General features: G+C 35.2%; 1 pseudogene; it reads left to right on the top strand.

The window, feature by feature from the left end:
* The first annotated feature begins 8,292 nt into the window (after nt 1–8,292).
* LOC145284321 (U2 spliceosomal RNA) lies at nt 8,293–8,430 on the top strand (annotated as a pseudogene).
* The last annotated feature ends 8,638 nt before the right edge of the window (nt 8,431–17,068 follow it).

Raw genomic sequence — 17,068 nt, 5'->3', positions numbered from 1 at the left:
TTTATAGGTATTAGTCCTATTTTATAGGTATGAGTCCTTTTTATAGGTATGAGTCCTTTTTATAGGTATTAGTCCTATTTTATAGGTATTAGTCCTTTTTATAGGTATTAGTCCTATTTTATAGGTATTAGTCCTTGTTATAGGTATTAGTCCTTTTTATATTTATTAGTCCTATTTTATAGGTATTAGTCCTTTTTATAGGTATTAGTCCTTTTTATATTTATTAGTCCTATTTTATAGGTATTAGTCTTTTTATAGGTATTAGTCCTATTTTATAGGTATTAGTCCTATTTTATAGGTATGAGTCCTTTTTATAGGTATGAGTCCTTTTTATAGGTATTAGTCCTATTTTATAGGTATTAGTCCTTTTTATAGGTATTAGTCCTATTTTATAGGTATTAGTCCTATTTTATAGGTATTAGTCCTTTTTATAGGTATTAGTCCTTTTTATAGGTATTAGTCCTTTTTATATTTATTAGTCCTATTTTATAGGTATTAGTCCTATTTTATAGGTATTAGTCCTTTTTATAGGTATTAGTCCTATTTTATAGGTATTAGTCCTATTTTATAGGTATTAGTCCTTTTTATAGGTATTAGTCCTTTTTATAGGTATTAGTCCTTTTTATAGATATTAGTCCTATTTTATAGGTATTAGTCCTTTTTATAGGTATTAGTCCTATTTTATAGGTATTAGTCCTTTTTTATATGTAATAGTCCTTTTTATAGGTATTAGTCCTTTTTATAGGTATTAGTCCTATTTTATAGGTATTAGTCCTTTTTATAGGTATTAGTCCTATTTTATAGGTATTAGTCCTTTTTATAGGTATTAGTCCTATTTTATAGGTATTAGTCCTATTTTATAGGTATTAGTCCTTTTTATAGGTATTAGTCCTTTTTATAGGTATTAGTCCTATTTTATAGGTATTAGTCCTATTTTATAGGTATTAGTCCTTTTTTATATGTAATAGTCCTATTTTATAGGTATTAGTCCTTTTTTATATGCTCAACCGTGGTTTCCTGCCTTGTGGAATTGCTTTATATAAATGAAAGCATCACAGTAACCATATATGCGGCACACTATCATATAGTTAGTAATCGATCCTATCAGCCCCTACTTAATTCCCACGGTTATTATCTATTATTAATAAACAACTGGCCCTTGTTCCTTAACGCTTTCTTCGTGAATCCGATTTGCTATTTTTCCATGTATGTTCCAGAAGGAAAGTGTTCCTTGATGCTGTCTCCTACTAGCCCAGTCATTAAATCGTAGGTCGTAGTAAGGGTAAAACGTGTTCTGGGGTTGTTTTAAAAATGGAACGGAAATTTAAATTGTTTCTGTTATAATGTTTGCTTTTTTTAATTGCGCATGCGTCAATAAAATCGAAAAATCACGGTTTACATTCGAAATGTGGATTTAGCGTTGTTGGAGGTCATGTTGGGGATATTATGGACGTATGAACAAACAAAGTAGTCCAGTGAGTTAAGGTCGAGGGAGGAGGGGCCGTAAAAGAAGGATACAAAGTCCTAGCACTTGTTCTGAAGCAAAGCTTGGGCCTCTTGGGGGGCGGCGCCCAGTTTTTCTGCCACACCCAGATTTTGTCAGCGGCAATCTGAGCGCACCACAGTATTACCATAATCTTCGGCATATCTATATACACTTTGGTGTTGACTTTAAAACCCTCTTCGAAGATGTGAGGTGGCATGGTCTGGCCCTCACTTACAACCGTTGCAAAAACGTGGCCGGAAACTTTATATCACCCTGGTCACTTTCTTGTAATTCCTGGCAATTCAGCAATACACTTTGAGTGTGATGGCAATGGTCCTTCAGGCATAACTTTAATCGAGAGAGAGAGAGAGAGAGAGAGAGAGAGAGAGAGCATGAGCTGTACAGTGGCGGACCTCTGATATCGCTCGGTGAACGTTGTGTCACTTTCAAATATCATAGAAGTGTACTATCGCTCCTGGAATTTTTACACAACTGGCCAACTAGTAGATGGCCTGCAACAAAAAGAAATCGTTTTTCATAAAACGGAAATGGAATCACGTCTTTTCCAAGGACAAATATTTTACTGTTTCACCCTGTAAGAAAAAACTAACAACACATTACTTATGTGAATGAAAGTAGGACTACAAAATGCCGTAAAATTTAACAAAACAAAAAAATAATAATTAAACTAGAAGTTGCTAAGAGCAAGTAATAAAAGTATTTACTTAATACTTAATTCGTATACATAAATTCAATTAATGGGCAAGCGTAAGCTCGTATTCAGGTTCCTATTGTTTGTAGTTTTATATCGTTGCTTTCGGTCTTCCTATAAATATATCGTTTTTAGACATTAAATTGTATTGAATTCAACGTATATGTTTTTAAATTAAACGATATAAAATATCAAATACTTATAAAGAAATACATTTATGCCTGGGTTAGTAATTTTTTTTATTACATACTAGCATTTCAGCCTGGCGTTGCCCCGGTGTTTGGTGTTTGAGCAAAAAGAAGCGGTTAATTTTTACTTTGACCCTATTATGACCCCCTTAACCTTTATTGATTTGGGCTCAAATCAAATTAGTAAGATAGATCCATGTCCAATGAATCTATATCTAAAATTTCAATTGTTTATCCAAAAATGTCCGGAGGAGTTTGGTAGAGTTCTCAAAGGTCAAATCGTTGAACGTTGACCCCTTAATAGCCAAATTTTTGTCTGAAAACCGATCACAAAGATTTTCCTAAATCTCAGTACCCTATATATCGAATTTCGAGTCTGTAGACTTAAATTGACAGAGTTATTGCGTAGGGAAATGTACACAGACACACAGACACAGACAGACATTCACGTTCACTTTTATCTATATATCTATAAAAGTGAACGTGTCTGTGTGTCTGTGTGTCTGTCTGTGTGTCTGTGTGTCTGTCTGTGTACATTTCCCTACGCAATAACTCTGTCAGTTTTTAGTCTACAGACTCGAAATTTGATATACAGGGTACTGAGATTTGGGAATATCTTTGTGATCGATTTACGGCAAAAAATTTGACTGTTAAGAGGTCAAAATTCAAGGATTTGACCTTTGAGAACTCTACCAAACTCCTCCGACAATTTTAGGTCTAAACACTTGAAATTTTAGATATATGTTCCTTGGACATGGATCTAGCTTAAAAACTTGATTTGAGCCCAAAACATGTCAAATTTTTAAAAAGTTGACCTTGTTTTTTTTTTTTTGCTCAGCAAACACCTCCAAACTCCCGGGCAACGCCGGGCACGCATGCTAATATATATATATATATATATATATATATATATATATATATATATATATATATATACGCATGCTAGTATATATATATGTACGCATGCTAGTATATATATATATACGCATGCTAGTATATATATATATATATATATATATATATATATATATATAATGAATAATGCTAGTTTTCATGGCTCCTTCCCTGTCATAATCGGACAATAAGAATGTTCACCATAAACAACTAGTTTGAATAGAAGTTCGTACTTGTCCAGACAAAATTTCAATATAAATTCGTATCTAGTGCATATTACGCTGATACACGAAACGTGCTTCGGAATTAGTTCGTACTTAAAATGATGGGAAGGCGAGTGAGAGAAAAATATAAAGTCGCAGTACTCCTTCTGAAGCCAAGCATTGGTCTCTTTGGATTGTAAGCTGGCACAGAATCCTGCTTCCACACTCAGGGTCTGTCAGAATGACCATAAGTTTCAGCATATCCAGTTACAGTTTGGTGTTGACGTTCAAACCGAGTTCGAGTATGTAAGATGGCATGAAGTGGCTCTCACGTTAAACACCACTTCCTTCTCTGTGATAATCCCTATATATATAAAATGAACTAATTTTTCGCATATGATTTTGACCTTAATAGGATTAAAAATGAAGACATTTTTGCAAATGTAATATGCACGTACAGCACAATATCTGGGGTGTGATAGGCATATTACCTCTCCACTTACTCGATAATCGTAGATTCCGATTTTCTGGTGAGAGTTCACTACCACAATCGGTTAAAACCAATGGAAGTAAATTCCCCCTTCCCCCGCCACCATTTACAGCGTTTCTGAGATCGTTCACAAGGGACAGTTACGAAGTAACGCTGGTAGGGTTTTCTATAATTTGTAGTTGCTTAAAAAAACTGAAATAGAATTTTACCGTGTCTTTCCGTTCTATGCTTTCGACTGGGTGAAACGCACCAGGGACTTAACCAAATCGAACGGTTATTCATGCATTTTTTTCGCTTTATTTCGTTTTGTAGTTGCTTAAAAAACTGGAATGGTATTTTAACGATCGTTTTCGTTCTATGCTTTCTACTGGATGAAACGCATCGGGGACTTAACCGAATCGAACGGTTATTTATGTCATTTTTTTTCGCTTTTCCCTGTGTTTTTTTTTTTTTTGTTTTTCCGAACACGTTCATCATTTTCTCTTCTTTTTTGATTTGTGTTTTCAGATTACTTTTATAAAGAAATTTTACGTTTGTTCGCTGTTTTTTTTTGTTTGGTTTCCCGATTATTTTTATTTGTATTTTAACAGGGTTGTTACTTCGCTTATTCTTTACTTTACCCCCACCGCTAGTCGGGCAATATAAACGTTCAAATAAACAAATAGTTTGAATATAAGTTCATACTTAACCAGACAAAATCTCATTATGAATCCGTATCAAGTGCATATCTACGCTAATATTCGAAACGTGCTCCGGAATTAATTCGTACTTAAAATTTACCGACAATTTAAACATTGTGGACGAAATTATGAATCATTTGAATGGTCATATCTAATGCCTAATGATGCAACAAAATGGGCATTTAATTAATAAAATTACCAAAAAATAAATGTGCCGCGCGTCACTTGTCAAAATTGATCAGAGTCATCCATTAGATTCCAATCCAATTGAAGTCTCATCATAAAACAGACTGTGACCAAATGGTGTTTCTCTTCTAAAAATGGGCGCATGAAAAATTCAAATTAAAATTTGGATTTAAATATAATATTGAATCTCATCATATGCTCATATTATTGAAGACTGGAGGTTTATTAGACAAACTAAGATATGATTTTAATATATGTAAGATAATTGTTTTGTTTATAATGATGTATTATTTTTAGACATAAAATATATACTATTCTCCCCCCACCCCGAGAAATAGAGGCGGGTCCTGTGAATTCACTCTCGTCCGTTCGTCTGTTCGCACTTTTCTCAATAACTACGACTTGGAATTTTTTGAAATTTTGTACAAACATTAAACATGATATGAGTAAAAAAGTAACAGAACAGATTTTCCGGAAAATTCCGGTTGCTCTCCTAGGGGGGGGGGCCTTTTGGGTTAAAATAGCACAAAGTGCTACTGTTATGGTTATTTAAAAAAACTGATGCCTTGAAGTCTTATCAAATTTTCTGAAAAGTTGTAACTAACTGATTTCTATATAACTTTGTTTGTCTATACTTCGCGATAACTCTTAGGTGTTCCCCAGGGGCTCTTATGGGGCTAATACAAAAGCTCCATTTTTGGGATTATTTTACTATATTTGTCAAAAATTTTCTGTGCATGTCTATTTAGCAGTTTTGCATGCTGCTAAACTTAAATTTAAATATGGTAAGGCCTTAGGACCTATTGGGCTAAATGGCGTGGGGCAAATGATGGACTTACTCATTTCTTTTTTTGCATGATGCAGAGCTGAAATTTATATATGATAAGGCCTAAAACTTATCCGTTTCTTCATTTTCACCAGGATTTGACGTTCCCTGGGGAGTTGGGGGGCTAAATAGGGGGGTAAATGCTGAACTTAGTCATTTTTATGTATGCTTCACTTCTTAAACGTAAACATAAGATAAATATAACGGAACAAATAATACAACCTGACTAATAAGGCAACAATGAATATGTGTTATCGATGGATCAATGAATATTGATTGCTATTCCATTCTTAGCTAAAACAATTTCAACCCATTCGTTCTTGCACCGTTTCTTTTTATTCTCTCACAATTTAGGTCCTGTCGGCGGGGCATTAGAATAGGCCGACTGCCCCTTTGCAGAGGGTAAAAGTCCCTCTATGGGGGTCCTGGATATAACCTTAAACTATATCCAGTGGTGAGGCCCCAGCTTGTGGGCTTTGGGGAGTGTGGAGCCATCCTTTAATTACTATTACTCCCAGGTCCACTCTGACCCGGAGTGGTAGAACCTGGTAGGGTCCCAACTATGGGTTTAATAGAAACTGACGTGAAAACAACAAATATATTCTATTAAAAAAAAATTCTTCAAAATCTTTGGATTCGGCATTAAATAACCTGAAAAGGGTTGATATGCCGTAAAACAAAAACAACCAACCAACCAACATCTCTCACAATTTTCGTATTACTTTTATTATAGCATCCACAAACTACCATATTACGAAAGACTAACCCACATCAAATATACTCCATTTTGTTCATGTATTTCATTTACCTGGCCAAAGAAATACAAGTTAATCCGGATATAAGAAACCCTTATATAAGACATACGGATATAAGAGAGAGTTTCGTCTGGTCCCAAATTAGAGCATGTGCTAATATACAGTGTAACTCTAATATAAGAAATTCTTATATAAGTACAACCCGGAAATAGGAGAGCTATAGGGTTCGGCTGAGATCTTATTTCCGGGTAACCCTGTATGTGACTCGGATATAAGATACTTCCTCTCCCATGGACCATCCAGCATCTCTTTATAAGTCTCGTTACACTTATAACCGCGTTTGTGGAACTTTGTTCCGTTTTTCTATTTTCCAATTGACTTCAAGTCTAATGTAAATAAGTTCTTGATGAGCCATCTCCTTAAGTAATCCAATGTACACTCATTAATCCTTATCTCGAATGGCCTCCGTGGTTAGACATTTGTAAAAACAAAAAACTACAAAATCGGAAATAAATGCTTAACTTCTCTTTCACATGTGTCTAGTGTCAGCCATATTTACCATGTATAACGCTTCTTTTCAGGTATTTTTAGACGCTGAACACATTACGTCGAGAATTATTTATATACAATACATCTTTCTTCAAATCAAACGTAAAATATAACATTATTATTTATATACAATAATCTTTCTTCAAATCAAACGTAAAATATAACAGTGATAAATTGAACTTTAATTCATACAGTTAAATTTTTTTCTGAAAATGTTTCATTTTAACTAACGTTTATCTCAGGAAACTGCAGATATAAATAATACTTAAACAATCAGTAAAATGTAAACATAAAATCTGCTATACAAGATTGAACCATAAAATTGTTCACACAGTTTATCGAGTTCAACGAAAAGATGCACCTGAAGAATTTATAAGCCTTCATCTGCCGCACGTTATTATAAAATTAAGGATTAAAAATGGTAACTCTAAATAAAAATATAAGTACAGTCGATAATATTATTTTCCCCTGTCTGTTTAAATGTATGTATGCATGTATGTCTGTATGTCTGTTTGTATGTCCAACTAAAACCGAGGCGACGTATTTTCATGAGACTGGTATCATTTTGAAGTTGACCCTTCGGACGATTAATATCGAAAAATTGGCCCAAAATATTAATTCCTTCACCCTCAACTGGGCACTTTTCTACGGGGAGGGGTCGATATTTTCGAAAGTCATCGCCTATTTTTGATTGTTTAGTCTTAATCCAAAGCTACGTCACTTCCGGTTTTGTGGTTGGCGCAACAGCTAAGGAGTTTTTTTGTTTTTGTTTTTTGTTTTTTTTTCACTGTCTTTTCCTCTTTCGCGATACAGGTTCGAGCCTACCTGCCTACTCCAACCGTTTTTTTTTTTTTTTACACAACGAACACCCCCTACACACAACTCCACTTTCTATTCCGCCTTCGCGTCACAGGTTCGAGCCTTCCTGCCTGCCTACGAATACTACTTTTTTTTCCTTTACTCAACACACACTTAAAATCACCCGAGCATATTTAATATTTGTAAATATTGTTTTGTTTATTCTTTATGTGAAAATAAATGCTCTCGTTTTCGACTTCATTTATATACGATAAATATATTTTGTGCATTTTTTTTTTTTGTTACGTGTTTAATACCCCTAGATATGAGCACATAGCATTTTTGGAGAAGCTAGCGTTCCGTTAGTTTCTTAAATAATAAATGTCAATGTAGGGGCAACCCTTCATACCAATTGTCACTATCCAGCTCCCCTACTCCCCGGAGAGCTGGCCCCCATTTTCCCTTCACTCCTCACATTAAAAATCGGCCTAGTGCCTAATTTTCTCGGTGGGGAAGCAAATAAATACCCCTTTCTTGGCTGTTTGGCTAAGATGAAAGTGTAGTATCTGTTCTTACTACATGCTGTACTTATGTTTGTGACTTTGTGATATAAAGTGGGGGATCACTTTTCTGTATTAATTTAATGTAAAATGATCACCCACTTTACAACCAGTGAGTTTCAAAGCCATTCAAGTCATACTCCAGATCATTCAAGTTGTTTTTGAAGGAGTCCAGTTATTTCTAAGCATTCAAGTCATTCTTAAGCTCATTCAATTCATCCTTAAGTTCATTAAAGTCATTCTAAGTCATTTACGTTTTATTTATTTAAGTCATTTCAGCCCATTTTTCGGTCATTTTAGTTTATCTTTAAGAATTTAATGTCAATCCTACATTACTAGATTCATTCATTACACGAGACCACGCGACTAATGGCTATCGGCCTTGTTTGTATGAAAGTTTTGGTATACTTTATTTTATAACTAAATATAGAAAGCCAACAAGAAATTAGCAGATTATTTTATTTTACTGCTCTTTTTGGTATGAACTATATAACTGCCGTTATTTGAACGATTACTATAGACACATTTGTTTTACTTATTCATATACAGGGTTAAACGATCAAATTGTGCCCTAGAAAAGACATGATTCCATTTCCGATGCGGTTTTTATTTTTTGTTGCAAGCAATCTACTAATAGGCCAGTCGTGTAAAAGTCTTAAAACCGATACCACCCTTCTGCTATTTCTGAAAGTGACACAATGTTCCCCGAGGTAGATCGGAGATACACCGCTGTACAACTAATGCTTTCTACCAATCTAAATTATGACAACAGGACTATGCCCAGCACCATGAAAATGCAGATTCGGACGATTAAACGCTTGAGGGAACAGCTCCGCGAAGTTTCTGGACAACTTTATGGTCTCTTGTATGGTTTCAAGTGAGGGCCACATCATGCCGCCTCATATCTTCAACGTGGGTTTGCAAGTCAACACCAGTGTACATAGATGTGCGGAAGAGCGTCGTAATCCCTGGTGCAATCAGGTGGATGCTGACAGAGGCTAGTATGACGGCTTGGCTTCAGAAAGGGTGCTACGACTTTGTACCCTCCTCTCACTGCCCCCTCCTCCTCCTCCCTCCACCTGAACCTGTTGAACTATTTCGTTTGATCATATGTCGAGAATATCACCAACATGACCTCCCACAATAGCAATGCCAGCCTGATCGCCGTCATCCGCCGATTTTTTTAATTTTTTTATTACATTTTCACCCCAAACAAGGCACATTGCCACTTTGGTGTTGGGGGCTACTATCAGGGGAAACATCTACTGGGGTACTATGTAGGGATTAGGGCAGCGAGATGTTGGTTCACGTTGCACTTGAACTTATGCATGTCAGTACAGTTGGGGAAGCAGTGACGTGGAATGGAATTCCAAAGTCTAGCTGTTCTGGGGAAGAAACTACTGGAGTAGAAAGATCTTGTACATCTAGGGATCTCTACAGTGTGGAGGTGGGATTTTGCAGCTTGTCGGGTCTGTCGAGGGTGTTCACGTCGTGGGGGCACAAGTGCTTGCAGTTCTCCAGAGCATTCACCATTCAGCGCTTGTGAAAAAGGTATGCACCCAGTTCCGGACCGTATCGAGGCGCTGATTGACAGTGAAGGCGGCTAAATTAAATAGATGTTAGCTCTACTACATAATCTATTTATTTGAATTGAATTTTTCGATACAAGTGTTTAAATAAATTGTAGTGCTGTGTTTTTAGGGCGACAAATTGATCGTTTCACCATGTATGATTTAGCAAAGACAAAATCTCTTTCAAAGGCGAATCTGTTTCATATCTAATTGTATATTATAAATAAATGTTTTGTAGGAAAAACATGATATAATAATACAAGTGTATGCCAGTACTGACATTATTAGTATAGGCCAATAACAAAATTCGATGCGAACATATTAGACTTCATACTCCTTCATATTGAAGCTTCGTGCGCATACCTAACATTAGAATTAGTGCAAGTTGATAAGAGAACGTGCTAATGCATAATTTAACATGTAAATTTTGTAAGAATTATAGGCACGACAAGAGAAAGTATGCATCGTTTTTGTCCTCTTATTTCATGCATAACCGAGCGAAAAACGGACCACTTAAAAAGAATATTTGCTTATTGATTAGCAGCACAATTATATTCGATGAAAATTACGTTTAATGTTTAACGCTACATTTTGCAACAATTTTGGGCGGACGTTCATACGTTCGAAGTAGAAGTTTTTTTTTTTGTTTTTTTTTTAAATAAAAATAGATTTTGACTAACTAGTTTTTTATGCGTGAAAAGATTAATGTAAAAAAATAAAGTGATTGTAGATATAATATTAATAGCAAAATTGTTTCATTATGTATGAGTTGGTGTCTCTACAGAAAAAAAAACTCATGTACAGGTTAGAACAATAAAATTATCGCCTTAGAAAAGACAACATGATTCCATTTCCGTTTGATGAAAACCGGTATTCTTTTTTTATTGCTGCCTTTCTTCTTGTCGATCAGTTGTCAAAATCCAAAGAGCGATAGAAGTCTTCTATTAGGTATGAACGTGACGCAATGTACAACGAGCAAGATCGGAGATACGCTGTGCAACTCATACTATCTACCAATAAACGTATTACTGAAGGATGATTGCAAGCACGCTCAAAATACTAATCCGGACAACATGGACCTGCCCATAGTGATGGAAACAAAGTTTCTGGTCACTGCTATAGTCTTTAGTGTGGTTTCAAGTGAAGACCACATCATGCCACATCCTATCTTTGAAGTCGGCTTGAAGTCAACACCAATATTATCTGTATGTGCTAAAAATTGGGACGATCCTCTGGTGCAATCAGATTACTACTGACAGACCATGGTTGTGATAGCAGGGGGGCGCAGGTCAACAAGTTGGTTGGTTGTTTTGTTTTACGGCATATCAACCCTTTTCAGGTTATTTAATGCCGAATCTGGTGATTTTGAAGAACGATTTTTTTTAATATAGTATATTTGTTTTTTAAGTCGTATTCTATTTAACCCATAGTTGGGACCCTAACAGGTGCTACCACTCTGGGTCAGAGTGGACCTGGGAGCAATTGCAATTAAAGGATGGCTCCACACTCCTTAAGGCCTGCAAGCTGGGGCCCTCACCATCGGATATAGTTTAAGGTCATATCCAGGACCGCAGGTCAACAAGTCCAAAGAGAATCATGCTGGGGCTTCTGAAGAAGTGCTACCACTTTGTATCCTTCTCTCACTAGTCCACCTCCTCTCCCGCCATGAACCAGCTGGACTTCTTGGTTTGATCATATCTTGGGAACATCACCAACATGACCTCCCACAACACCAACACCAGCCTGATCGCCGAAATCTGCCGACTATTCGCCGAGCTCCTCCAGTGTTTGTGGAAAAGGCATACTCCCAGTTCCAGACACGTATGGAGACGGTTTATTGAGGCTAAAGTCGGCTACATTAAATACATGTCAGCTCTATTACATAATCCAGTTACCTGAATTGATATTTTCTAGGGTGACAATTTTATCGTTCTGTCCTCTGTATGAGTGAATTTTGTACATATATATGAAATATTCCCATAACGAAATTTATTTATATTTATATATAAAAGCGACTTTGTGTGAGAGTTAGTGTCTGTGAGTTCATTCACTATAGACTCCGAAACGGTTAGGCTAATGTTTTGAAATGTCATACCAATGTATTTTATGTGTCTTAAAGTGTCCTTCGATAGATTTTGTATTTGAATACCTACAATAAGAACTGAAAATTGATAACGGAAAAAATCTAATTAAGAAAGGGGCAGTCCGATTTTGACAAAAATGAACACTCTTATAGAATCTAAACTCATAAGAGCCTCTGAGTAGAAAGTGGAAAGGACCGGGCGTATAAAATAAACAGAAGGTCTTCTATAAGACAGGGGTGTGTTATAAATGAATGATTCTGATTAAAGCACAAGCTAACTATAATGCTTGATTTTTTGCAAATTTTATTTTAATTCAAACTACTATATAAAAATAATTTATTAAAATTAACAGTATTTTCTATATAATGCAATTAATATTACCAAAACATTGTGGAAAAAAAGATGTAAAGTTTTATCTCTGTGTACCACGATAAATCCTCAACAAGAGCAGGCAATCAATCGATTTAAATTTTCAAAATGGGTGACTTCGCCGATATCAGGGACAATAAACGTATTGCAAGTGTGAAAAATTTGTTGATCCCTATTCAATCCCGGGGAACATTTTGTCTCCTTGCTAGTATAGATATATGTAGCAGTGAGTTTTAATTCATCCATCATGATCTGTATATGAATTTAGAAGTGCATGCATCTTTGGTGTTTGGAACGGTATTGTAAGATGGATCGCCAGTTATCTTAAGCGACATTACCACTCCTAAAAAAAAAAACAATATTTTAATTTTTGTAAGAATCAATCATTTGGATTTCGGAAAATGTCTCAAAGTAATGTTTTTATCTGAGCGATTTCGAAGAAATTTTAATCTGATGAATTGTGCTTAATAAATTAATATTAAATGCCTGTGGCTCAGATTTTATACAAATATGGAATATTTAAATTTTCAAAATGGGTTTAAAAAAATTTACTCTCAAATATATTTCACCTTAGAGAGGGAATATTAATCCATGTCAAATACCAGGGGGATATTTAAACCGAACAAGGGAGATAATACAATCTTGGAAAATCATTCCTTCTTAAGAAATAACAAAACAGGTTTATTATTAGGGCCAGGACAACAGGGGAATATTTACTCCGGGCAAGGGAGATAATACAATATTGGAAAATCATTCCATCTTAAGAAATAACAAAACAGGTTTATTATTAGGGCTAGGACAACATGGGAATATTTACACCGGACAAGGGAGATAATACAATATTGGAAAATCATTCCATCTTAAGAAATAGAAAAACAGGTTTATTATTAGGGCCAGGACAACAGGGGAATATTTAAACCGAACAAGGGAGATAATACAATCTTGGAAAATCATTCCTTCTTAAGAAATAACAAAACAGGTTTATTATTAGGGCCAGGACAACAGGGGAATATTTACTCCGGGCAAGGGAGATAATACAATATTGGAAAATCATTCCATCTTAAGAAATAACAAAACAGGTTTATTATTAGGGCTAGGACAACAGGGGAATATTTACTCCGGGCAAGGGAGATAATACAATATTGGAAAATCATTCCATCTTAAGAAATAACAAAACAGGTTTATTATTAGGGCTAGGACAACAGGGGAATATTTACACCGGACAAGGGAGATAATACAATATTGGAAAATCATTCCATCTTAAGAAATAACAAAACAGGTTTATTATTAGGGCCAGGACAACAGGGGAATATTTACACCGGACAAGGGAGATAATACAATCTTGGAAAATCATTCCTTCTTAAGAAATAACAAAACAGGTTTATTATTAGGGCCAGGACAACAGGGGAATATTTACTCCGGGCAAGGGAGATAATAAAATCTTAGAAAATCATTCCGTCTTAAGAAATAACAAAACAGGTTTATTATTAGGGCCAGGACAACAGGGGAATATTTACACCGAACAAGGGAGATAATACAATCTTGGAAAATCATTCCTTCTTAAGAAATAACAAAACAGGTTTATTATTAGGGCTAGGACAACAGGGGAATATTTACTCCGGGCAAGGGAGATAATACAATATTGGAAAATCATTCCTTCTTAAGAAATAACAAAACAGGTTTATTATTAGGGCCAGGACAACAGGGGAATATTTACACCGAACAAGGGAGATAATACAATCTTGGAAAATCATTCCTTCTTAAGAAATAACCAAACAGGTTTATTATTAGGGCCAGGACAACAGGGGAATATTTACTCCGGGCAAGGGAGATAATACAATATTGGAAAATCATTCCTTCTTAAGAAATAACAAAACAGGTTTATTATTAGGGCTAGGACAACATGGGAATATTTACTCCGGGCAAGGGAGATAATACAATATTGGAAAATCATTCCTTCTTAAGAAATAACAAAACAGGTTTATTATTAGGGCTAGGACAACAGGGGAATATTTACTCCGGGCAAGGGAGATAATACAATATTGGAAAATCATTCCATCTTAAGAAATAACAAAACAGGTTTATTATTAGGGCTAGGACAACATGGGAATATTTACACCGGACAAGGGAGATAAAAAATCTTGGAAAATCATTCCTTCTAGAGAAATAAAAAACAGGTTTATTATTAGGGCTTGGACAACATCATATTCTTTTCATTGTTTGGATTCTCGAGTTAATATCCGTTAACATCTTATATGTTTTATAATGTGATTCTCGGTCGATTAACTGTGTTTAACTGTGTTGGATATATACTCGACAGTCAGCACAATGATAAGTCATATATGATTGAATTTTCACGAAAGTACGAATCCCGATTTTTACACATTTGTATAAAAGTTCATTAAAAATTACTATAACATAGCTAGTGTTTAAATTACTTACGTTTTATAATTTCGCTAAATAATTATAACGATCGGTTAATTAGTTTAGGAGTATATCATAAACATACAAATTAATAAGAGTACCTAATTTCAATCTACGGGTAGGGAAAGGTGCTAGTCTATGCACCCTGCTCAGCTATGATGCAACGAATTAGTAATGCATGGGATGACTATATATAACCCCCCTCTTTAGGTTGAGCAATGTCGTAAATGTATATCACCGTTGGTTATTGGGCTATTGTAAACAAACTAGCAGCTCGATGACTGTAAAAGAGATTGGCGAATGTTTATTTAATAGACATTTGATGAGGCGGTTACGAGTACTGATCCATGGTCCAGTGTTTAGAACTGCCGACTGTAAACGTGATGGTTGAAGATTACATTCACGACTAGGGAAAAGTGCTTTCTAGCCACACTGAGGAATTGTAATACAACGAAACAGTACAGTATGTTGATTATAATATATATAAATAATTTCGTAAAAAGATATTCCAAAATGGTTCATTATCAGACACAAAATACAAAGATAATATATACAAAAATATACACAATTACTTTTTTTACTAATAAAAGCGAGGAAATAAACTTCTGTTTCTTCATTTTATTGATTCATAGATACAATAAGGGGGCGGGGGTTGGGTTCGCTGTTTGTATTAATAAAATAAGTGATGGTGTATATTTTTTATGTATTGCAGTTTTGTTTTGTGTCTGATGATCAGCCATTTTGGAATATCTTTTAACGAAAGTATGTTTAAGATAGTCCAAATAGTAAACAAAAAGTAACATTTTTATACCAGTTTAAGAAACTTATCGGTAGTTTCGTATCAAAAGCTTCGGAAACGTTGCTAATGCTCTGTGAAATTTTCGTACTGTTCCGTGCAATGTAAGCAACTTGCCATCATAATTGCTGAATCCACGGTATTTGAGGTGTGTCAAATTAATAACAAGGCAATTTGTTTTGTCCATAAAATGGGTCGTAAAGGTGGTTGTAGTAGTTATGAAAAAGACTACAATTACAGAACAGCTAGCAAATATCGAAAATGATAGGGCGGTACCATTAAACTGAGAAGAACTTTGTCAAGGATCCTACAAAGTTATGTAAGAGAGCTGATAAAGGTAAATCTAGAGTGGTTTCATGCCTTTCTCTACTCCAAATTAAACGTAAAGTTGTTAAGAACCCTGGGCAGACAAATCCAGAAGTCTTTGACCAAGCCGGATTGAAGAATGTCTAAAAAAAGTATCGATGTCGCCTTCTGAAAAAGTCTGTTAAGCCTCTGATAAATCCTCCATTAAACCGAATTAATTGGGCAGAGGACAACATGAACACGGATTTTTCCAAAGTTTTGTTTACAGATGAAGTGCATGTCACTCTTGATGGCCCAGATGGCTGGAGCAAGGTATGGGTCGTCATCAGCGTTTAAGGTGCCAACAAGGTGGTGGTGGGATAATGATTTGGTCTGGGATTACCGGATGTACTTTAATTGGCCCATGGGGAGTCCAAGAAGGCGTAAAAATGAAGTCAAATGCTTACATAGCTTTTCTAAAGGAGCACTTTGAACCATGGCTGAAGAAGCAAAGGTTGACGTTCAGAAGAACCATTATTTTTATGCAGGATAATGCTCCCTTGCATGCAGCAAACAAAAGCAAAGAGTATTTGCAATAACTGGGGTTCTCTGGGCTACGGAAGATGGAGTGGCCTGCGAATTCCCCAGATTTGAATCCAGTTGAAAACCTTTGAAGTATCATGAGTCGATGCAGCTGGCAAGTGGACGCCAATTTAAGAGCAAAGATGAATTGTGGGATGCTCTCTAAGAAGTATCGCGAGGACTAACTGTTGAAGAAATCACAAATTTCACTAATACTGTAGAACAACGTCTTTTACATGCAATTTATTAAATAACGGGATCGCATATGCCCTACTAATAATGTCAACGTAGAAATTGCTATGCAGTTATTGTAGTTCATTTAATGTTTGAAAATTATTTCAATAAAAAAGTTATGGGTATAGTGTGCTTTTTTCTTAACCTCGTTAATAACTTGACACACTGAAATCAATAGATATTCATATTTTCTGCCATAGTTTCGCTAATACTGCTTTTAATACTTTTATTTTCTCACTGGAATACTTGAATAGTATCGTAAGCACTTTCTCAAAGTTTCATGGATTTTTATTCACCCGTTCCTTATATATTTAAACAAATATAAACTCGTTAATAATTTGATACACAACATATATATATATATATATATATATATATAGAGAGAGAGAGAGAGAG

The sequence above is a fragment of the Euprymna scolopes genome, chromosome 8, assembly GCF_053919585.1.
Source record: "Euprymna scolopes isolate OS-2025 chromosome 8, ASM5391958v1, whole genome shotgun sequence".
NCBI classification, from domain to species: Eukaryota; Metazoa; Mollusca; class Cephalopoda; order Sepiida; family Sepiolidae; genus Euprymna; species Euprymna scolopes.
This window is presented reverse-complemented; position numbering and strand designations above follow the sequence as displayed.